We start from the raw sequence: 23,840 nt of genomic DNA, 5'->3' as shown, positions 1-23,840 counted from the left end.
TCTCTTCAAAAACAATTTACTGATTGTAGTATGTGCCTATTGCCCCCAGAAAATTCCCTAAAGCCAGTGAGTCATGACATAGCTGTTTTAAAAAAAAAAGTATTTTGTACATTTTAATGTATAGTTTAAGCAAATGGTATAATTTGTTCCATGCTTTCTGCACAAATTTCCTATCATTAAATCTCGTAAGTTTTTTTTAAAAATACTTTCAATAAAGTGGAACTGATATCCCTTACACACACACACTTTCTTCAACACCCACAGTAACTTGAGAAGTATAAGATGTCATGTTTTACATTTACTTCTTGATATGGAATAACAGCTATACAATCTGTGCTACTATTTTGCACTGCCTGCCTATATTCACTTTTTTTCCTGGGATATTGTTTCAACCGATTTCTGAATCAATTTTGGGGTGACACTATGTTTTGAACAATGATATCCACTAACTTTAGTTCAAACACATGTGTTACTGTTTTCCTTTGTCTTGTAATTTTTTTCCTCTGAAATTTTCTTTCATGCAGCACTCAGCATGGTACCAAGTGAATGTTGATATCCTCCAAAGAAGCTGTTAGAAGTGTAAAAAAAAAAAATAAAAATCTGCATTAGTGATTCACTGCAAGATATAAAATCAAATATTCAGCTCCACTAACTGCAGCATATACATTTATCATAACATCCAAAAGCAAGAAGAATCTAAGCTCCCTTAGAGGACAAACTGACAAGAACTTCTAAACACAGATACAACATGAAGACAGACAAATTCTTCACTAATAAATCTAAGACATCACTGCATACCTTTCAAAACATGTCAAACTTGTCATTTAGCTATAATTCATTTCTTAACTGAAGTGATCAGTCCACAGTCAAGATACATCAAGGGTACACGCAAGTTCAAGTCAGTACATAGGATGGATAGGTTATATTGCAGACACTGTCTTGGTTCACATCAACTGATTAAATGTAATATCGAAGTGTAAGTGCAGTCTTAAAATCAGCATATTGCATCAAATGGTATACCTATAAATCATTCTGAACCTCAGACAAAAAGTATCGATCCTTTCGTTGAGCCTGGTCTCTGAGTCCTACTGCTTCCCTTTCCCTCTATCATTATGCATGATTATGGTAGTGCCTAAAGGCCAGATGAGAAGAGACCCTTACATGCTAAGCACCTTATAAACAGTAAGTGTCCCTGCCTTAAAGAGCTTACAATCTAAGTAGACAAAGGTTAAGGAAAAAAAGAGGTATAGCCTACAAGAAGTGTGATGGCTGCAGAGGTCATGGTCCATGATTTTTTCTTCTTTTGTCTTGTCATTTTAAAAATTCTCTGTAGGATTATATTAGATGGAAAGACGAAGGGAGGAGAGGGTGGGTGGGAGCAAAACAGCACAGAGGAGGAAATGTTCAGAGTGAAAAATTGCAGAAGACAATCTGATGGTATCATCAACATGCGTCAGTCCCTGCTTGGACTGCTTTTAGCAGCTGCTGTGCCAGCTTCAGTCTCTGGCTGGCTCCTCCTTGAAGTTCTCTCTCCCAAAGGCCAAATTTCTGAGGGAAGGGAGATGTCTCATGGGTCATAGCAACTCCCCTTCAGAGGAGTCTTCCTTGCAGAATTCACAGTTCTGGGTCCAGGGAGTGCTGTGAAGGATGGATGGCCCTGTCTGGGCCCCATTTTGCCCACCTTCCCCACTCCAATGCAGCGTACCTGCTTGAAATTCTTCTGCATCTACTCTGCCTAGAAGCTGGGGCTAATTGGACAACCTACCTGTGCTGCTACAATCCTTCAGAGCCACCAGGGTAACAATGAGTTTAGCAAGGCTTGTCCTGTTGCATCTAAAAATCAATATAATAAAAGTATTTTTGTGAATATACAATAATTAGTGCTAAATAGTTCTTGCAGCATCTAAAAGTCAGTTAGAGAAAAAATACTCCAGAATAAATACAGTAGTTGTGCTTCAAAATTCCAATTTTTACATAGCATACATATCTCTAGATAGGGAATACAGCATATACTGAGATCACATTATGAGGCTGACTGCAGTGGAATTCTGCATGCACACAGGGATTTGACCACATGGAACAAGCTGTAGCATTGGGAGCCATAGATGCCCAAGGCAATGGGTAAGCTTTTAAATATGACCACTGTTTATATTTGCAATTTGATCCCTACCACATGATGAAATCCAGGTAACCAAGATATAGATTAGTTAAGTAAATATAATTGTTACATTTAAAAACAGCTTCCATTTTAGTGCCGGACACAGCCTCTATGCCCTCCAGATAGCTGCCTGTTCAAGACTGTCAAGGTCCCTTCCCCACTCTGAACTCTAGGGTACAGATGTGGGGAGCCGCATGAAAGATCCCCTAAGCTTATTCTTACTAGCTTAGGTTAAAAACTTCCCCAAGGTACAAACTTTGCCTTGTCCTTGAACTGTATGCTGCCACCACCAAGCGTTTTAAAAACAAAGAACAGGGAAAGAGACCACTTGGAGAGGTCTACCCCCCCCCCCCAAATTACCCACCCCCCCAGCCCTACACACCCCCTTTCCTGGGGAGGCTTGAGAATAATATCCTAACCAATTGGTTACAAAATCGTCAAAGACCCAAACCCCTGGATCTTGGAACAATGGGAAAAAAAAGTCAGTCGGGTTCTTAGAAGGATTTTATTTAAAAAAGTTTACCTTTCATCTCTGTAAAATCAGGATGGAAAATACTTTACAGGGCATTCAGATTCAAAACACAGGGGACCCCTCTCTGGGCAAAACCTTAAAGTAACAGAATACAGGAATAAACCTCCCTCTTAACCCAGGGAAAATTTCACATAAAACAAAAGAAACTAATCTGCCTTGCCTGGCTTACCTATACTGGTTGCAATATTGGAGACTTGGATTAGGATGGGTTGGAGAAGATGGATTTTTGTCTGGCCTCTCAGTCTTGAGAGAACCACCACGTAACAAAGAGCACAAAAAACAAAAGCTTCTCCGCCCCCAAGATTTGAAATTATCTTGACCCCTTATTGGTCCTTTGGGTCTGGTGCCAGCCAGGTTAGCTGAGCTTCTTAAACTTTTACAGGTAACAGGATGTTGCCTCTGGCCAGGAAGGATTTTATAGCACTGCATACAGAAAGGTGGATACCCTTCCCTTTATATTTATGACAAAGACTTAGCCTGGAAAATCATTTATATCCTTTATTATAACTAATTGGTTTATGTTGAATAAGTTAAAGTGCTGACACTGTCATAGCCAGAAGCCAACTAAGAAAGCTAAAATGAACTATGTGATGACTGTATATTTTAGATGAAGTGAGTTATGATGAAAAACAATCCTTTATGTTGAAGTGACTTTGTCCTTTGTGTATATTTCTAGTTTGGTTAAGTAGTTCCAGAGGACCTAAACACCAAACAGGCTGAATACCACCCTCTGTGCAGAATCTCCTGAATTTTGCTAGAGCTATACAGACAAATCAGACTAGCAGCTTCTTTCAGGTGACAGTAGTGGCAAACAGCCTTAGACTCTTGTTAAAGAGCCAAACACTGCTTGCAAATTATTAATTTGCATTGTCTCAAAATATCTGATATCCCTTGCAACTCCTTTATCACCTGAGCTTTCACAACAAATTTTCTGTGTTCTACTGGTATGAATCCCAGAACTCTGAATATTCTTCTCTTTTCCCTAAGCTGTCAGCTAATATCATCTACAGAAATGCAGCAAGAGGCTATACCCTAGAGATTTTAACTCAGAGGAGCAAATCTCTGTAGACTCACTTGGAAAAGCTCATATACTCAATGACATTTGCTTAGTAGGCTTGGGATAAAAAGCAAGCCTGAAAACTGCCAATATTTATGAAATTATATTTGATTGTTTCTTTTAAGCAGACAATGGAACTACTCAAGGAGAAAGGGTGTGAGCTAAAAACAGCGAAGTATAGCATCTGTGCGCTATTGTTGCAGTACTGTGTATTGCTTTGCCTTGCAGGGGAATCTGTTTTATTCTATCCGGGTTCTCATACTGTGCCCATCTTTCAGAAGAACATTAAGCAATATGACTAGGAACTGCTAAATGTAGTTCTACCATTCTCTATTTTTGTGCCCCAGAAGAAAATCATGCACAGGTTTGTTTTTTAAAAAAGTCTACTGTTTTTACTACTGAAGGCAAGGTCAAAGACCTGAGGTGGCTTTTTAAAACCTAATCTAGGTCTTTTATTTCCAAGGCTGACTGGAGGAAGGAACATAGGAGTATAGATTATTAATAGAAGTTTTAGAGTGGGGTGCAGGAAGGGGAAACAGTTTTGCTACCATGCTAATCAATCATGCCAACAAGCCTGTCTCATCTATGATTTATCACCACTCCAGGTCATATGCAAGTCCACATTGGATAAGAAAGATCTTTGAAAGCAGACTGGTTCCTGTACTTAGCTGCAAATTGAGGGGTCTGAAGAGTGATGGATGAGTGCTCTGGTGGTATACCTTGTCAGGCATAATCATTCTTTGTTGCAAGGAATCAGAAAAAATGCTATGAGATCAAAGAGCTGAAAGCTTCCTTTCATGAAAAGAAAGATAAAATCTCCACTGGCTGGATCATAGATCTCAATATTATTCTTATTAATCCAGCATTGTAAAACAACATTACAATTTACAAAAAAAATAAGGCAGGTTCCCGGTCTTAAATATCTTCTAATCTAAAAACAGACCAGAGTAAAAATTTCAAAGTGTTTATATGTCTCAGGAGCCTAAGTCCCATTTTCAAAATGACAAGTCCTTAGACTCCAAAAAGCCTGTCCACACAATACATTAGCCTGCACCAGAGGGATGCAACATGGATCTCCGGGTACCCAGGACTTAGAATCACCTTATTACTCACTGCCTAGGGTAGCTAGATGTTAACTCCCTGACACCACCAGACTTTCAGGTACTCAAGCACTTTCCTCTGGGCTATGCTAGCCCTGTCTTTGCCTGGCAGGTTAACAATAGGTGTACCCCATTCCTTTGCATTGTTCCTCTGTGATATCTAGCTTCTGACACTTTCTACTCACAAAAATTTCTAGATCCTCTACCCCAAGGTAGCAGCATTCCCCAGTTTCCTGGTTTTACTTAAAAGCACTGCTTAAACAAAAAACAAACAAACAAAAAAAACACAGCACTTGTGAGGACCTATAATAAAACAAAACTAGGTTTCAGAAAGAGTGGTGGGAAAAAAATGGTTTTAAAAAAAATCATAAAATGCAAAGCTGGGTCTACACTTAAGTTACCTTTCCTATCTAATAAATTAGGTTTTTCCACCCGAAGTTCAGTCTCTTGCAGAGCTGGTTGACTACAGGGGAACCAGGATCAAATGTTTCATGAGAACATCCCCCCCCCCACCCCCAAAAGATGTCTCCTCAATGAAAGGATACAGAGTGCATCTCCCCACTATGTTCTACTAAAACACTCTTTGTTCCTATTCACAGGCTGTATGTTCCTTTTTTACCTCCAAGTGCTTTAGATTGTTTGCAGTTGTCTGATGGTTTTCCATTGAGAGTCTTGGGATGGATCAGCTAGGTCATTGAGACTTGCAGTACATCACTGACTAACCAAAAAGGGATAACAATGCCTTCTGCTTGAATGGGGTATCACAGAGACATATTATCCCCAATGACTAACTTTTTACTCCAAGTCCATAAAGCACACTTTCAAGATAAATACATTATTCCATACATATTATCCATACACACCATGATTATAAATCCTGACAAGTTACGAGCTTTCTGTAGCTACATATTACTCTGTGTGGATAAGTATCATGAAAGGCATGTGTTTGGTGTAGTGAGTTTCTCAGGTCTGAAGTGAGAGTTGTTTGCAAAGAACAGGGGATCCTTTGCAAATTCTTTTATACAGCGTATAAATCCTAGCGCACGCTAGCATATCAGACACTAACTGGCCCATATTGACCCTACTGGCATGCACTAAAAGTTCCCTAGAGCGCATTAATAGTGTTATTTCAAGCAGTACTAAATAAGATTTAGGCCATTCCTTTAGGTTCTTTTTCCCTTTATTTCCCCCAAGGATAATTCCTTTCACTAACTCATCTTATAAACAGGACTTTTTCTGTCCTACTATGATGGCTGGAAGGATCTGCCCCTTCTTCCTTTAATTTCCTCGCTAACAATTTTGAACAATGCATATCAGCAAACAAGGGTAGGGCTATCCATGAAATAATAATAAAAAAAATCCTGCATAGCCTAGCTGGCAGCATAGCCTAGCTCACAAAGCAAAAACCTGAAGAGGACCCAGTTCATCTTTGTGCTACAAACTCTTAATATTGGTACATTAAGCTACAGAAGATCTGGCCACTAGCAAAGTCACCCAGTGTGGAGTTTCCATGTAGCATTGAGCTGAAGTAAGAGCTCTAGGCCAATCCTTGCAGCCCCAGATTAGGGGACACATCAGGGAAAAGGGCACTAATCCCACTGCTGTCAATGGCTCTATGGAGCTAAAGTCAGCCAGGTAGAAGGTAGGGTATTCCTAAGGTCGCTTTTACATGCACTGCAATTGAAGTGGTCTCCAACTTGTCCTGAAATAAGTGAGACACACAGGTGGCATAAAGTCACCTTTCCCCAGGTTTCAGGTCCACTTGAAAATTGGGCCTTGAGTATCTAATCACTTGTGGACTGGAAGAGTGGATGTGAGACTCCTGTTTTTCAGATTGGAAAAGCAGTAGTTCTGTGTAGTTATATCAAGCTTATTTTTGCTATTTAAAAAGGAACATTAATGCTTCATTCAAATAACTGTGATCCAAGCACTATTTGGGAGTGATTCCCCCCCCCCCCCCCCCTTCAGTAAAAAATAAACCCATTTATCAAGAAAATCTTCAAATTTTTTGCAAGTGGGACACAGGTTACAAGACTTGCTATATCAGAATAGACCATATCATACAATATCCTGCCTTGAACAATTGCTTAAATTAGATACTTTAGTAGAAGACATACTGGACTTGGACAGTTGTGCAATAGGATACCATGGGAGGCGATTGCAAATGACTTAGTTTAGTGTTCTTACTGATGGTCCCTGTAATTTTTATCCAAGCTGGTGTAAACAGACACTATTCTTAAAAATGTGTCTGCTAATCCTTTACAAATTTTCTAAGCTATAACATTTGCATTAGTCCTTTTCATGCAGTCTCTCCCTCTACAATTCCTTCCCGCTGATCTCTGGTTATTAGTATTTTTCTACTTCTTGGAATATTTTAATTCCTTTTTTCTGTTTTTGGTTTAGCTATACATGATCTTATAAAAATGAAATGAAAGTAATGAAGAACACTTCTTCTTGTTAAGATTTTATTGCTCAAGTTTGGTAACTACTGTTGATCTTTTCACATCTTAATATTTTCCATTATCAAGGAAAAAAGGGAAAAGGGAATTAATTTGTATTTCTTTAAAAGGTTCACTTTACTGTAAAACATGCAGGCCCCTTACTAGAATGTTTATATCTGCTGATCTGATCTAGGGCCCTCATTGTTAATAATATTTTCTAAGGCTTAAGTTTTTTCAGTAGTGAACATGTAACCATTATTGTACTTTTATAAAGGAGTCTATAGTCTGTATTATTCTTGATCTGTACTCTCCCTCTGAAGCATCTTGCACTGGCTACTGTCGGAAGATAGGATACTGAGCTAGATGAACCATTGGTCTAACCCAGTATGGCAATTCTACATTCTTATTATGTTATATGTGACAACGAACAACATTATATTTCTCTTACTAGATGGTTGTCAGGGGAAGTGACTCAACACACACCATGTTATATATCATATACATCTCCACAGCGACTCACTGTCAGTCCCACCTTCCCTATATCATCTTCATTCTCACTCTTGAGATTCTTGTCTCCATGGCCTCTGAAGATCTCCTCTTCCTTTCCCCTCATGCCATAATGAGGGGGGAATGGCATCTAGGAACCATTCCTCCTCAGGTTCTCTTCCTCCTTACAGGTCAAGCTACCTATCTTCCTGGGGAGCACAAAAGTTCAGTCTGGTGGCTCAAGAAATCTAGAATATAATGTAGAAATATAAAACTCAGCAGGCAGACCTGGGAAGGAAGTACTAGCTCTCCTTCCACTTATGGAATGCATGTGAAGGGTAAGGCCCAAGGAAAAGACACACGGAGGAGAAAGTACCAAAGATGGCTTTGGACTCAAATGAGCAGTATAAAAACTCATTAACATTCATAGCGCATTCTGGCCCTGAACTAAATCTAGGTCACTGTTTCCATCTATTCCCACACTGCCAATGGCTCTGGAAAAACTATGTAGGAATTGGAATGTGTGGGGGGGGGGGGCGTGTGTGTAAATTTAATACAGATAGAGTAGTCTGAAAAAAAAAAAAAAAGTTAACAATTCAGTATAACCCTCCATACAGATTTATGGCCTGGTAACAAAAATCAATGTCAAATGACACCCAAAGTAAGAGAAAAATCCATGCAAGTTTCATCTCAGAAAATTGCAAGAGAGATAGAAAATTGATGAGATGACATTTAGACATATGTTAAAAAACAAAGTTGCCCAGATCAGAAAATGTCCATTATTCCCTGTGGATTATGTACACAAGATTTGATCTTCTTAGCATTCATAGTATTGGTGTCCCACTTTATTTAGCTTCCTGGTCCCTTTTTTTTTTTTTTTTTGGGGGGGGGGAGGGGGAGGAATAGTGGTTTCTGTCTAGTTACTGTCAACACATAAAACTGGTACAAAGAATCTAAATGTTATCTCATTTAGTCAAGGACAACAAATGTAAAACTTGACCATGCCTAAAACAAAGCTCTGCAAGAAAATCTTGACAAAAAAAAAAAAAAATACACAAAAACTGTCATTGCTACTAGGTAACCCAAAAGGGAAATAAAATGAGCCTGAAGATTTAAAATAGATATACCTCTGGGTCCTGCTTAGTCTTTGCCACAGTATCTATTGCCATTCTGAATGTACCTACTGTCACTACTGAAATACTAAGTTAGACATCTGCTAAACAGCATTACTGAATCTCACATCAGCTTTGTCAACAATGAATAATCTTTTGGAGGCAGGAGACTAACATGAATCTAGAGGATATAACAAAATGTAAATATTACTATGGGTAACGTTACATATTACCCTATATAAACCATACTGCAACATATTTGAATATATTTTTGCACTTACTGGGTCACACAATGGTTTATCAGCTCCTTACCTTTCCTGATCTGTAAAATTCTCTTTTCTATGGCAGGAATTGTCCAACAAGTAATACAAATGCTACTTTATTAGGCTATTACTGATTCCTTGTCTGCTCCTGCAGTATAACAGTAAAACAATGCTGTTATCCAAAGAAACAAGACAAAACATGAAAATTATGAAATTTCTCCCTTCTCTTTCTGTGATGGGGAGCAAGTGCAGCATAAATATTACAGGGTCTTATTGGTCTGACCAAGAGATTACTGACCATAGATGGGTTTCGATAATGAGATCGAGTCTGCCAGTGTCCCTGGATAAGCTGCCCCTTCAAAGGCCTTTTTAGAGTACACTGAATGCACCCCTTTCAAGCAAAGGTGAACCATGCCTGCAGATGGGGTGGGGGGGCACAAGTAAGGACAGTGGCTTCAGCAGATGTTACTGAGCATGCTCAATCCATGTGTGCATGCTCACTACAAGCCAAGCAGTTAAATATGGGGGGCAGGTGACCACATGTTCCTCCCAGTGTTACCTCTGCTTTCAAGTGACAGGCTTGTGCACCCACTTCTATTTGGGGTGGGATCACAGATTACAACCATTTTCCAAAAATCATGGAGAAGGTCCTCAAGGAATCAATTCTGAAACACTTAGAGGAGAGGAAAGTGATCAGGAACAGTCAGCATGGATTCACCAAGGGCAAGTCATGCCTGACTAATCTAATTGCCTTTTATGTTGAGATAACTGGCTCTGTGGATGAGGGGAAAGCAGTGGACATGTTGTTCCTTGACTTTAGCAAAGCTTTTGACATGGTGTCCCACAGTATACTTGCCAGCAAGTTAAAGAAGTATGGGCTGGATGAATGGACTACAAGGTGGATAGAAAGTTGGCTAGATTGTCAGGCTCAACGGGTAGTGATCAATGGCTCCATCTCTAGTTGGCAGCCAGTATCAAGTGGAGTGCCCCAAGGGTCGGTCCTCGGGCTGGTTTTGTTCAATATCTTCATAAATGATCTGGAGGATGGTGTGGATTGCACCCTCAGGAAGTTTGCAGATGACACTAAACTGGGAGGAGAGGTAGATACGCTGGAGGGTAGGGATAGGTTACAGAGGGCCCTAGACAAATTAGAGGATTGGGCCAAAAGAAATCTGATGAGGTTCAACAAGGACAAATGCAGAGTCCTGCACTTAGGACAGAAGAATCCCATGCACTGCTACAGACTAAGGACGAAATGGCTCAGCAGCAGTTCTGCAGAAAAGGACCTAGGGGTTACAGTGGACAAGAAGCCGGATATGAGTCAACAGTGTGCCCTTGTTGCCAAGAAGGCCAATGGCATTTTGGGATGTATAATTAGGGGCATTGCCAGCAGATCGAGGGACAGGATTGTTCCCCTCTATTCGACATTGATGAGGCCTCATCTGGAGTACTATGTCCAGTTTTGGGCCCCACACTACAAGAAGGATGTGGAAAAATTGGAAAGAGTCCAGCAGAGGGCAACAAAAATGATTAGGGGACTGGAACACATGACTTATGAGGAGAGGCTGAGGGAATTGGGATTGTTTAGTCTGCAGAAGAGAAGAATGAGGGGGGATTTGATAGCTTCTTTCAACTACCTGAAAGGGGGTCCCAAAGAGGATGGATCTAGACTGTTCTCAGTGGTAGCAGATGACAGAACAAGGAGTAATGGTCTCAAGTTGCAGTGGGGAAGGTTTAGGTTGGATATAAGGAAAAACTTTCACTAGGAGGGTGGTGGAACACTGGAATGCGTTACCTAGGGAGGTGGTGGAATATCCTTCCTTTGAGGTTTTTAAGGTCAGGCTTGATAAAGCCCTGGCTGGGATGATTTAGTTGGGGATTGGTCCTGCTTTGAGCAGGGGGTTGGCCTAGATGACCTCCTGAGGTCCCTTCCAACCCTGATATTCTATGATTTTCCAATTGGGTGTCTAGGTTACATTTGCATGACACTTATGTCTATTTCTTTGTAACTTTTATATGTTTGCTTTTCCTTACCACTTCCTCTTTCAAGCTGTGATTTTTTTAATCTTTATTATTAAAACATACTTTTATTTTTATACTAAGCAGTTCTCTATTTTGGAACCTGTATGGTGCATGTATCCCACAGTGAAGTGATAATGGGATGGGTGACAGTTTTCATTTCTTGAGGGGTGATGAAAAGTTGAATTAAGAACTCAGGGTAGCAGATTTGTGGAGACTTGGAAGTGGAAGGATTGTTGGTGTCACCCTGCCAAGATTAATTAGGGTGAAGGAAGCCAGCATGAGACATTTATGTTTTTAGGCTGGCTACTGGTATCAAAGCTCTGAGCCATAGCATTAAGTTACCCGCAGGCAGTGAGAAAACCCCTCATTGGTCTGGGTGATCCCCAAAAATGTCACACCATCTCTTTGCATCCTTTTTGACATAGAACTAAGGGCTTCATCTGAAGCCCACTGAAGTCAATAGAAAGGCTGCTCAGGATTTCAGTGGTTGTTGGATCACGCCCTAGACTGGTAAATTGCAGAGGTGAAAGCTCACTGGTTTTAGTTGACATTTAAAAAAAATAAAACAAAGTCCTGTGTAATGCCACATGGTCTATGTCCACACATTCCTTGCTAGTGGGCTCATTTTAAAAAGTAGTTAATGTTCATGATAAGCTAAAAAAAAATCTTAGTTGCTCAGATGAACAGCCAGAAGTTTAGAGGCATGTCCAATCACCATGGTCTTGAGAGCAAGCTGAAAATCTTGCAATATCATTGTCCTTCAAATTTCCACTATTCCCTAAGTTCAGGAGGGCCAGAAATACCACATTTCTCCCCTCCTCCTCCCTTTCAAAGTCAGTGTTCTAGTTCCAATTGAAACTAGAGAGTTCACTAGGCCCGTAATAGACTGACACATACAAACAGTCATGCCTGTGGTCATATTCATTGCCGAAGTAGCATGGCTAACAATTGCATATAAATGAGAGATCTTGCTGAATTTTGAGTTCTCCTATTTTAAGTCTCTCTGTCATAGCTAGAATATTTCAAAGCTTCTGAAAAATACCACCACTGTATGCACATTGTGTACAAATGTACACACTCAAAACTGTGCCAGGAAAATGCAAATGAGCAAACAGTATAATTACTGGATGTTAAATTGATCGTTACAGATAATTTCAAGGAAAACTGCATTTTTTGTGAAGTCAGCTGCAAGCCAAAAAAAAGTCCTTCTTGCCATCAATAATCCATGAAATTTATTTTAAAAAGTGAAATTACTTATAAATTGAATGTTTGAGTCTACTGCTGGTGACTGTCATATTGCTAAAATTGTAGCACTTGTGACACTGATGGCAGAATGGATCTCGGTATGTAAACCAGTTTAAGAAAAATAGTTTAATATTTAAAGAATTATCCAAACTAGTCCAGAATTAAGTCTGCCTGATGTTACTGGGAAAGGATAAAGACAGACTTTAAAAAAAAAAAAAAAAAAAAGTGCTCAAATAATTTCAACAATTCGTAAATTATTATTCACATTATCTTCACATATTCTAGTCCACAGCATATCATAGTTTTTACATGCCAGAATGCTTATTTGGGACAGGTTTCAGAGTAGCAGCCATGTTAGTCTGTATCCACAAAAAGAACAGACCAGGAATACTTGTGGCCCCTTAGTCTCTAAGGGGCCACAAGTACTCCTGTTCTATTTGGGACAGTTTTCTGCTCTCATAGCACATCATAGATGGCAACTTTACAAGAATTAAATGTAACCTGTCATTAGAACACTCAGTAAAACAATATGAGCAGACAACCAGACAGTAGAATACAAGTCACTCTAATGGTCTTCATTCTGAGCTAAGGAAAGTTCAAGTCTTACACATAAGAGGGGGAAGCAGAGTGAGTTTGTGACAAGGATTTCCTGGTCATGTAAAAGTTGCAAGTCCCATCGGGAATTTAAATAGGTGCCAGTACAATATCTGGGAGGAGTTATTTGTTATGAATTGCATGGGCATGTGGGGAAGGGAGGGGGGCTACTCAGTGAATTTTGAGACAGAATAGGAACAGTATGGTGTCAATTCATGAAAAAAATCAAAACCACAAGAATAAAAATGTAAGAAATTCAAATGTATGGAATCCCACCATAAGATCAGTACACATATAAGTAAACAGGATGAAATTCAGTAAGGACAAATACAAAAGTACTACACTTAAGAAGGAATAATCAATTGCACAAATACAAAATGGGAAACGACTGCCTCGGAAGGAGTACTGCAGAAAAGGATCTGGGGATTATGGTGAATCAGAAACCAAATGAGTCAACAACATAACACTGTTACAAAACAAGCAAGCATCATTCTGGGCTGTATTAGTAGGACTGTTGTAGTAAGACAAGAAATATTTTTCACTCTACTCAGCACTGAAGAGACATCAGGATTATTGTGTCCAGTCTGGGGAACCACACTTTAGGAAAGATGTGGACAAATTGGAGAAAGTCCAGAGGAGAGTTTACAGGGTGCTTGGCTCACCACTGGGGTGCCTTCTACTGGCAGCAGCGGGGAAGCAGCTCTACCTAGTTCAGCACCCTTTTTCTCCTCTTTCCCCCTTGCAGCTCTCCTCCCACTCAGAGTTGCGGTACAGCTGCTTTGTGACACCACATTCCAGAATGGTCATATTAAAAGATTCCCCCAGAAGGGGAAAATCACAAAGGCCTTCTGCACTGGCAGCATCAGGCAGCTTTCTTGCCTGCTGCCCTGACTGTGTCTCTCCCAGTCAGTCAGGCAGTCTACCTATTCACTGCCCCATGCAATACCACTTCGCAGCAGCTAGTAGGGGAACCCATGCCCTATCTCTCCCCTAGGTTCTGGTCCAGGGACTCTTTAATAAGCAGTCAAGGCCTGACTACACAGACCCCTTGCTGTGTCCCTGGAATACTTCCTACCATGCCCTGTCTTAGGGCTTTTAGTCCCATAGCCTCTTCACAAGCTCCCAGTGTATCAGCTCCTTTCTCCAAGTCTCCTCCCCAAGCTCACTACAGAGCTTTTTGGCACTTTCTCCCTCCCATGCAGTTCTGCTGCAGGAAAGTTTTCTCCTTCCCTGGTAGGGCGGTGCCTGACTCAACAGGAATCATCCTGCTCCCTCACGAGAGTCCTGTGCAGATTTCCTCCATATCTGCTTTGGGCTTCCTGTTGCAGACTTGCTTCCCTGCCTTCTTTCAGGGAGGCTCTGTCTACCAACAGACCACCTCAACACCCTGTCTATAGCCAGGATTCTCTCACTGAATGATAGCCAGCAATCAGTTCTCCTTCCTGGTCAGCGCCCACCTGAATTAGCTTCAGCCCTTCTAATGCCTCTCTGGGCTTGATGCCTACTGGAGGTGTAGTAGGGCAAGGCTGAGTGAGCCCCCATGCTCTCATTTACCCCTTCCCTCTTAGGAACCCCTGAGAAAGGGCTTACCTATTTCCATCATCCCTTACCTCCAGGAGAGAAAGTGCATCCTTACTCCCTGCCACTTGTCACCTGGCTTTATAGAAGCCTTACTTGTTCCTACACAGGTAAGCTTCCTTCTAATTAGCACCCTCCACTCAGATTACATCTCCCCTATTTGAATCTTAATTGACTGACTGGATTCCCTGGGCCTAATTCAAATTTTTCAGGGACAGTGTGGGGAATGGACCCCATCACAGAGAGCAACACAAATTATTACAGTTCCAGAAAATATGACCTACAAGGAAAGATGGAAATTGGGTTTGTTTAGTCTGGAAAGAGAAAGACTGAAGGGAGACATGATAACCATTTTCAACTACTTAAGATTGTTTGAAAGAGGAGTTATAAATTGTTCTCCTTAACCGCTGAGGACAGGACAAGAAGTAATGGACTTCATTGCAGCATGGGACGTTTAGGATAGAGAATAGGAAAAACTTGCTATATGTAAGGGTAGTTAGCACTGGAACAAGTTACCTATCAAGGATATGGATTTTTTTTTTTTTAAACTAACAACAGGTTAGACAAAAACCTGTCGGGATGGTCTAGATAATACTTAGTCCTGTCTCAGCACAGGGGCTAGATTAAATGACCTATGGAGGTCCCTTCCAGTCCTACAATTGTGATTCTGTGATATCTAAACATGTGAATAGATATTGGGAGTGCATTTCATTTTTTTGTTATTGCTTAGTATTGTGTATATGGGGTCGAACTTTTACACCTGGATTGCATCATCCATAAAGGCCAATGTCTGAGGTTTTTCAATTCTACTCTTGTTTACATTGGAATGTAGTCATGTCATCTCTTATTTTTAAACTTTTGTCCTTAAATAATAATGCCATTCCAGCTAAATTATTTATGTATGACAATGTACTCTGTGCTGGATAAGCACATATCAAGCCAGTCCCCATCCTGGAGAATTTACAGAGTAGGAAACAGGCATAGGAGAAAAGAAAAGAAAAGAAAAAACAAAACAAAACAAAAACCAAAGATGTGCTGAAATATCCAGAGGAAGGATTTACTTTACTTCCCCCACCCCTTCCCTTCTTTTAAACTGATTCCTCCCCCCCACACACCCCACAAGAGCTAATAAGAAACAAAATTATATGTAACACACCATCCAGTATGAAGTCCCCATTAAGGAGTCTAGTGTAAATCCAATACAGTCAATGAAGGTACACCTGGGAAGAATTAGAGAGGAATCTGGTCCACTGAGAATAATTAATGGAGAGATAATTGAGCTGGATATATGAAAAACAAATGAAACAGCAAGAAAATAAACTGTTGGGTGATTATGGTACATGCTAATATATAACAATCCTAACTCTCCAAAAATCCTCCAAGGATTAGCCTAAAAATAAACGCAGCATAGGTGTTAGTTGTAATTGGAAACACTAGAGCTCCATAACATCTTCATTGGAGACCAACAAGTTCCCCTTTTCCTAATCTTTGCCTTCTTTTAATGGTGCAATACATGAACCAAGCCTGATTTAATCATTAACAGAAGCTATTTTCTCCCCAAATCATCAGAAATTAAGCAGGGAACAAAAATGTAGTATCAAATTAATCATGATTAATCGCAGTTTTAAATCACACTGTTAAATAGAATACCAATTGAAAATTATAATATTTTTGATGTTTTTCTACATTCATATAGTATTCTGTGTTGTAATTACAAATATTTGTACTTTAAAAAAAGAAATAGATTTTTCCAATTCACTTCATGCAAATACTGAAGTGCAATCTCGGTCATGAAAGTGCAACTTACAAATGTAGATTTTTTTGGTTATATAAACTGCACTCAAAAACAAAGTAAAACTTCAGAGCCTACAAGTCCATTCAGTCCTACTTCTTGTTCAGTCAATTGCTAAAACAAACAAGTTTACATTTATGGGAGATAATGCTGCCTACTTTTAAATTTACAGTGTCACCAGAAAGTGAGAACAGGCATTTGCATGATACTTTTATAGCTGACATTGCAAGGTATTTACATGCCAGATATGCTAAACATTTGTAGGCCCCTTAATGCTTTGGCCACCATTCCAGACGACATGCTTCCATGCTGATGACGCTCGTTAAAAACATATAATGCATTAATTAAATTTATGACTGAACTCCTTGGGGGAAAAATTGTATGTCCCCTGTTTTATTTTACCTGTATTCTGTCACATATTTCATGTGATAGTCTCGAATGATGACCCAGCACGTGTTCATTTTAAGAACACTTTCACTGCAGATTTGACAAAACCCAAAGAAGGTATAGGAGATTTCTAAAGATAGCTTCAGTACTTGACCCAAGGTTTAAGGATCTGAAGTGCCTTCCAAAATCTGATAGGGACAAGGTGTGGAGCATGCTTTCAAATGTCTTAAAAGAGCAACACTCTGATGCAGAAACTACAGAACGCAAGCCACCAAAAAAGAAAATCAACCTCTGGCTGGTGGCATCTGACTCAGATAATGAAAATGGACATGTTGGTCCACTCTGCTTGGGATTGTTATCGAACAGAACCCATCATCAGCATTGGCACATGTCCCCTGGAATGGTGGTTGAAGCATGAAAGGACATATGAATCTTTAGCACATCTGGCATATAAATCTTGTGATGCCCGCTACAACAGTGCCATGAGATCACCTGTTCTTACTTTCAAGTGACATTGTAAACAAGAAGCGGGCAGCATTATCTTCTGCAAATGTAAACAAACTTATTTGTCTGAGTGATTGGGTGAATAAGAAGTAGGACTGAGAGGATTTGCAGGCTCTAAAATTTTAAGATTGTTTTATTTTTGAATGCAGTTGTTTTGTACTTAATTCTGCATTTGTAAGTTCAGCTTTCATTATAAAGAGATTGCACTACAGTACTTGTATTAGTATTTCAATTCACTTATTTCTTTTGTTTTTAATGCAGTGAAAATACTTGCAATCCAAAATAAAGTGAGCACTGTACACTTTGTATTCTGTGTTGTAATTGAAATCAATATATTTGAAAATGTGGAAAACATCCAAAAATTTAAATTACTTTAAAAAAAGTAATGGTGATTAATCACACTGTTAAACAACAATAGAATTTATTAATCGCTTGATAGCCCTAATATCTACCTATAATTAGAAGTAGTGCTGATCAGAAAATGGAATTTCAGTTCTGCAGGAAATTCAGACATTTTGAAATTTGATTTCATTCCTAATTGGAACAAAAAACTGAAATTTCAAAGTGTCTCTCAGAACAGAAATAAAAAAATTGAGGAACACTGAACCATTGTTTCAATAATGTCAAAATGTTTCAATAAGGAAAAAATATTGCTTTACTACTACTGATACAGTCCAATATATAATATTTTAATCAAAGTCAACATAAAATTGAAATGAGAAAGTCTAATTGTAATGTTTTTCCATTTTGTTTCAATAAGGTAAAGTCAAAATGATTTGTTTAAACTTGCTTGTTGAAAATCGTCAAAATCTTGTTCCTATGAAACATTAAGATTCACAAAACTGCATTTTCTGACAGGAAATTGCTCTGTTCAATTTTTTTTTTTCCAGACAGCTTTAATCAATCACAAAATATATTTTTCAAACAGCTACAAATATACCCCAGAGTGACTTTCTGTCACAGGTCTGAGCAAGAATTCCTCCTTAATATCCATTACATTTTTTTCTTGCTCAGGTTTTGCCTTTTGATTCCTGACTATTTTCTCCCAATGTTAATTTAGGATGAATCTTATCTAAGAATTATTTATTTTAGATTAAGGGGGAGGGCTAAAGTTGTTGACGTACTCAGAATTTCCAAAAAAATGATGCAGCTCATTTCCCTTTGATTGACAAAAGTGCCAAAATGAAGAGTGTCCTATTTTTATAGGTTTCAGAGTAACAGCCATGTTAGTCTGTATTTGCAAAAAGAAAAGGAGTACTTGTGGCACCTTAGAGACTAACCAATTTATTTGAGCATAAGCTTTCGTGAGCTACAGCTCACTTCATCAGATGCATACTGTGGAAAGTGTAGAAGATTTTTATATACACAAAAAGCATGAAAAAATACCTCCTCCCACCCCACTCTCCTCCTGGTAATAGCTTATCTAAAGTGATCACTCTCCTTACAACGCATATGATAATCAAGGTGGGCCATTTCCAGCACAAATCCAGGGTTTAACACGAACGTCGGGGGAGGGGGGGGGGGGGAGGAAAAAACAAGGGGAAATAGGTTACCTTGCATAATGACTTAGCCACTCCCAGTCTCTATTCAAGCCTAAGTTAATTGTATCCAATTTGCAAATGAATTCCAATTCAACAGTCTCTCGCTGGAGTCTGGTTTTGAAGTTTTTTTGTTTTAATATTGTGACCTTTAGGTCTGAGATCGAGTGACCAAAGAGATTGAAGTGTTCTCCGACTGGTTTATGAATGTTATAATTCTTGACATCTGATTTGTGTCCATTTATTCTTTTATGTAGAGACTGTCCAGTTTGACCAATGTACATGGCAGAGGGGTATTGCTGGCACATGATGGCATATATCACATTGGTGGATGTGCAGGTGAACGAGCCTCTGATAGTGTGGCTGATGTTATTAGGCCCTGTGATGGTGTCCCCTGAATAGATATGTGGGCACAGTTGGCAACGGGCTTTGTTGCAAGGATAGGTTCCTGGGTTAGTGGTTCTGTTGTGTGGTATGTGGTTGCTGGTGAGTATTTGCTTCAGGTTGGGGGGCTGTCTGTAGGCAAGGGGGGCTGTCTCCCAAGATTTGTGAGAGTGTTGGGTCATCCTTCAGGATAGGCTGTAGATCCCTAATAATGCTTTGGAGTGGTTTTAGTTGGGGGCTGAAGGTGACGGCTAGTGGCGTTCTGTTATTTTCTTTGTTAGGCCTGTCCTGTAGTAGGTGACTTCTGGGAACTCTTCTGGCTCTATCAATCTGTTTCTTCACTTCCGCAGGTGGGTATTGTAGTTGTAAGAATGCTTAATAGAGATCTTGTAGGTGTTTGTCTGTCTGAGGGGTTGGAGAAAATGCGGTTGTATCGCAGAGCTTGGCTGTAGACGATGGATCGTGTGGTGTGGTCAGGGTGAAAGCTGGAGGCATGTAGGTAGGAATAGCGGTCAGTAGGTTTCCGGTATAGGGTGGTGTTTATGTGACCATCGTTTATTAGCACTGTAGTGTCCAGGAAGTGGATCTCTTGTGTGGACTGGACCAGGCTGAGGTTGATGGTGGGATGGAAATTGTTGAAATCATGGTGGAATTCCTCAAGGGCTTCTTTTCCATGGGTCCGGATGATGAAGATGTCATCAATATAGCGCAAGTAGAGTAGGAGCGTTAGGGCACGAGAGCTGAGGAAGCGCTGTTCTAAGTCAGCCATAAAAATGTTGGCATACTGTGGGGCCATGCGGGTACCCATAGCAGTGCCGCTGATCTGAAGGTATACATTGTCCCCAAATGTAAAATAGTTATGGGTAAGGACAAAGTCACAAAGTTCAGCCACCAGGTTAGCCGTGACATTATCAGGGATAGTGTTCTTGACGGCTTGTAGTCCATCTTTGTGTGGAATGTTGGTGTAGAGGGCTTCTACATCCATAGTGGCCAGGATGGTGTTATCAGGAAGATCACCGATAGATTGTAGTTTCCTCAGGAAGTCAGTGGTGTCTCAAAGGTAGCTGGGAGTGCTGGTAGCGTAGGGCCTGAGAGGGGTTTGTGGGGGGGGGGGGGGGTGAGAAAACCTGGATTTGTGCTGGAAATGGCCCAACTTGATTATCATACACATTGTAAGGAGAGTGATCACTTTAGATAAGCTATTACCAGCAGGAGAGTGGGGTGGGAGGAGGTATTGTTTCATGGTCTCTGTGTATATAATGTCTTCTGCAGTTTCCACAGTATGCATCCGATGAAGTGAGCTTTAGCTCACAAAAGCTTATGCTCAAATAAATTGGTTAGTCTCTAAGGTGCCACAAGTACTCCTTTTCTTTTTGCTATTTTTTATACTGCCTGTGGGTTGCCCTTATAGCCAGGGAAGTATGTACACACACACACACACACACACACACTCACTCTCCATTCTTTGTCACTCAGCCCATCACCTATTGAGTGATTAGTAAAGAGTTTTCTATAAAAAGAATCTGTACATATGACAGTCATGATGTGACATTACTAAGAAAAAGTGAATCACTTAACATTTTCTGCAAAGGATCCTGCTGTTCTAGAAACACTTAAAATTATTGAAGCATTTCTGACCTGGATTTCTAAGAAATCCAATAGTGATTATGACTGATATTTAACATTTTAGCCAAATGTCCTGAAGTGCTCAGCAGTCTTTACACACTGATTTAAACAATTATTAGGGAATTATTGGAGTTCTACTCTGAAAAACTACATCATGGGATCTCTCATTAACTCCCATATCAAATGTTATTGATCTACAAGTAAAAAGATTGGGTTTTTTGTAACCAACAGCTCTGCATATTCATCTAGGGGCCTGAAAGTTAAGCTTTTTTCTGTCTGCCTTATCTATCAGTATTGTAATATATAAATAAATATTATTTGCATTGCAGTAACATTCAAAGATTCCATTTAGGATTGGGGGGGTGGGGGCGGCACATGATACAAACTTTGCTATACGCGGTTCAAATAAGATTCTCAGTTAAATCTGTGCAACCTAATTCTCCTCAGACTATGCCATTAGTTTACTCAGGGCAGGGTTACACTAAAGTAACTTAAGATGGTAGATTTTATAAATGACTCTGCAACATTTATAGTTAATAATTCTACTGATTATGTCCAGGACAGATGAGAATGCAGTTCACTCATCTCATAGCTGTGTTGGGTCTGTAGGAAGAAAAACAAGTTCTCTTTGTTTTTTTTTGTTTGTTTTTTTACTAAAGAAAGCACATAACTAAATAAATAGAGAGTGTGAAATTCATCCCTCTGTAGAGGCCAGAACACACACACTAGGCATCTCTTCATTGCAGCTCAGACTCTTATCTACTCTGAGCATAATTGTGCCCATAAGCCTTGTGCTGGAAGCCTTTGCTCAGTAGCAAATTGCACCCAAGGAACAGATCGTAATCAGAATATCATTTTACATAGTCCCTTTTTAGAGTAGAAAACACAATTTAAGTCTGTTGATGAATTCCATTCTAAATCACATATTTGGTACCATTCTGACTTTCTCAAAAACTTACTCCTTTGGAACTGAACTTTGAAATAGTTTCAACTCAATGATGAAATGTATTAGTGTGGAGACAAGGTGGGTGAAGTAATATCCTTTACTGGACCAGCTTCTGTTGGTGAGAGAGACGAGCTTATACAGTGCTCACCTGAAGAGGGGGGACAAGGGACAACACTCAGATATCCACCCCAAACACATTGCCAATCTCATTCATTTCTTCCTCACACATAACAATTTTACATTCAACACACACACGGGAACAGACATGAGCACTAAGATGGCTCCCCAATATACCAGCCTTTTCATGGGCTGCCTAGAAGAAAAACTTCTGGACAAATGCCCCATGAATCCAGTGATATATCTGAGATGACAATAACATCAATGTATCATCTGGAGTCCTGACCTAAACTCCCTCACAGATGTCCACCACAACTTCAGCAACCACCACCCATCTATCAAACTGTCTAAAAAACTCACAAGAGCATCAATGTCACGAACACCAACATCAGCTTTAACAGTGGAACCTTACAGACAACTATTTACAAGAAACACAACGTTCACCACACTTACATTCACACATGCCATAACCACCCCAAACACATCAAGAAATCTGTTATCTATAGCCAGGCACTCAGATAACTTAGAATATGCTCAAAGGAGCAAGTCCAGGATACACACTTAAAACTGCTTTCACCAAACAAGAACACTGTACCAGAGAGGGGCCACCCAAATACCCTGGCAGAACCTGCTTCAATACTGGACAAACACCTAACCCTCTGATTGCACACACCTAGTTGTCACCTACCATCCCACACTAGAACCCATGAGGGATCATTAAACAATTGCACCTATACTCCATGGGAATCATACCCTGAAAGAAATCTTTCCTGAACCCTCTCTTCCAGCCTTAAAACAACCCCCCAAACTCATTATCAGAGGCAAGCTCCCCACAGACCAGGGCACATCAACTCAAAGCAGCACTAGATCCTGCCATAACAAATGCAAAGCCTGAGATATATGTCCATTGCTATGATGATCAATACATATTGCAAGATCCATGGTTCTCCACATGCCTATTACAATGTGTGATATACCTCATCCGGTGCACAAAATGTCCAATAATAACTATGTGTAAGAAACAAGACAATTACTACTCTCTCCAATGAGCTCATAGAGGCAAATGATGGAAGACAAAAAACACCATACCACCAATTTGTGAAAAGTGTTCGCCCAATGATTACTCCATATCTGATCTCTCAGTCCTCATCCTCAAGGGAAAACTGCATATCACCTTGTAAAGGTTCAGACTCACCCCTGCAGCAATTCTGCTGGTAGTCTTTGGGAATTAGCTCATCCAGCCACTGGAGCGCCCTCTGCAGGCCAGTCCCTCCCAGGACCCGGTGCCCCTTTTTCTGGGGTGCTGTTCCCCTGGCAGTACCCCCAACACTCTCACATTCTGGGTCTCCCCCACCCAGGGGAACCCCCACCTCACCTCAGTCTGGGATACTGCCAGTCCCCACTTAGCCCCTTATATTAGGGGCAGACTGCAGTGTAGACACCATTCATCACCGACAAGGGGGTTTTGGACCTGCTACCTCTGCCTACCTATGGGCTCCCCCTCTACAACCCTGCACCTATTCAGCCTGAGGCTTTCCAGGCCAGAGGTCCCAGCTCCTCTAGCCCTTCCCTAGCCCTGCTCCAAGCTGGGTGTCCTGCTCAGCACCTTGCAGCTAGGCCCTTCTCCCTCTACTGGCTCACAGCCTCTTATAGGGGCCAGCTGGGCCTGACTGAGCTGGCCACAGCTGCGGCTGCTCCCTCAATCAGCCTGGGCTTCTCCCCACAGCCCCAGCCCTCTCCCAGGGCCGGCCTCAGCCCTGTCAGGGCCGGAGCGGGTAACAACCCCACTACACACCTTCAAAAGACGAGACTGGGAGCTTAAATTCATAACTCTGCTAGACCAAAAATTATGGACTTAATAAAGATACTGGATTTATAGCTCATTACAACAATCTGTAACCCACTAATCCTCCTTTGTTCTACAACTGTAGAGGTGTTATCTGCCCAATTCACCTTTA

The 23,840-nt window shown here is 40.4% G+C and overlaps 1 long non-coding RNA gene across 1 annotated transcript; it reads right to left on the bottom strand.

Moving 5' to 3' along the window:
- Positions 1-23,508, bottom strand: LOC122464947. Its single transcript, XR_006289410.1, has 3 exons — positions 23,078-23,508; positions 1,766-1,833; positions 1-568 (listed from the first exon to the last, which is right to left on the bottom strand). It is a non-coding gene; the product is annotated as an uncharacterized LOC122464947 (long non-coding RNA).
- Positions 23,509-23,840: the final 332 nt, after the last annotated feature.

Source organism: Chelonia mydas, chromosome 3 (genome assembly GCF_015237465.2).
Source record: "Chelonia mydas isolate rCheMyd1 chromosome 3, rCheMyd1.pri.v2, whole genome shotgun sequence".
NCBI lineage: Eukaryota > Metazoa > Chordata > Testudines > Cheloniidae > Chelonia > Chelonia mydas.
Note: the sequence above shows the minus strand (reverse complement) of the source record. Positions and strands in the feature narration are given on the sequence as shown.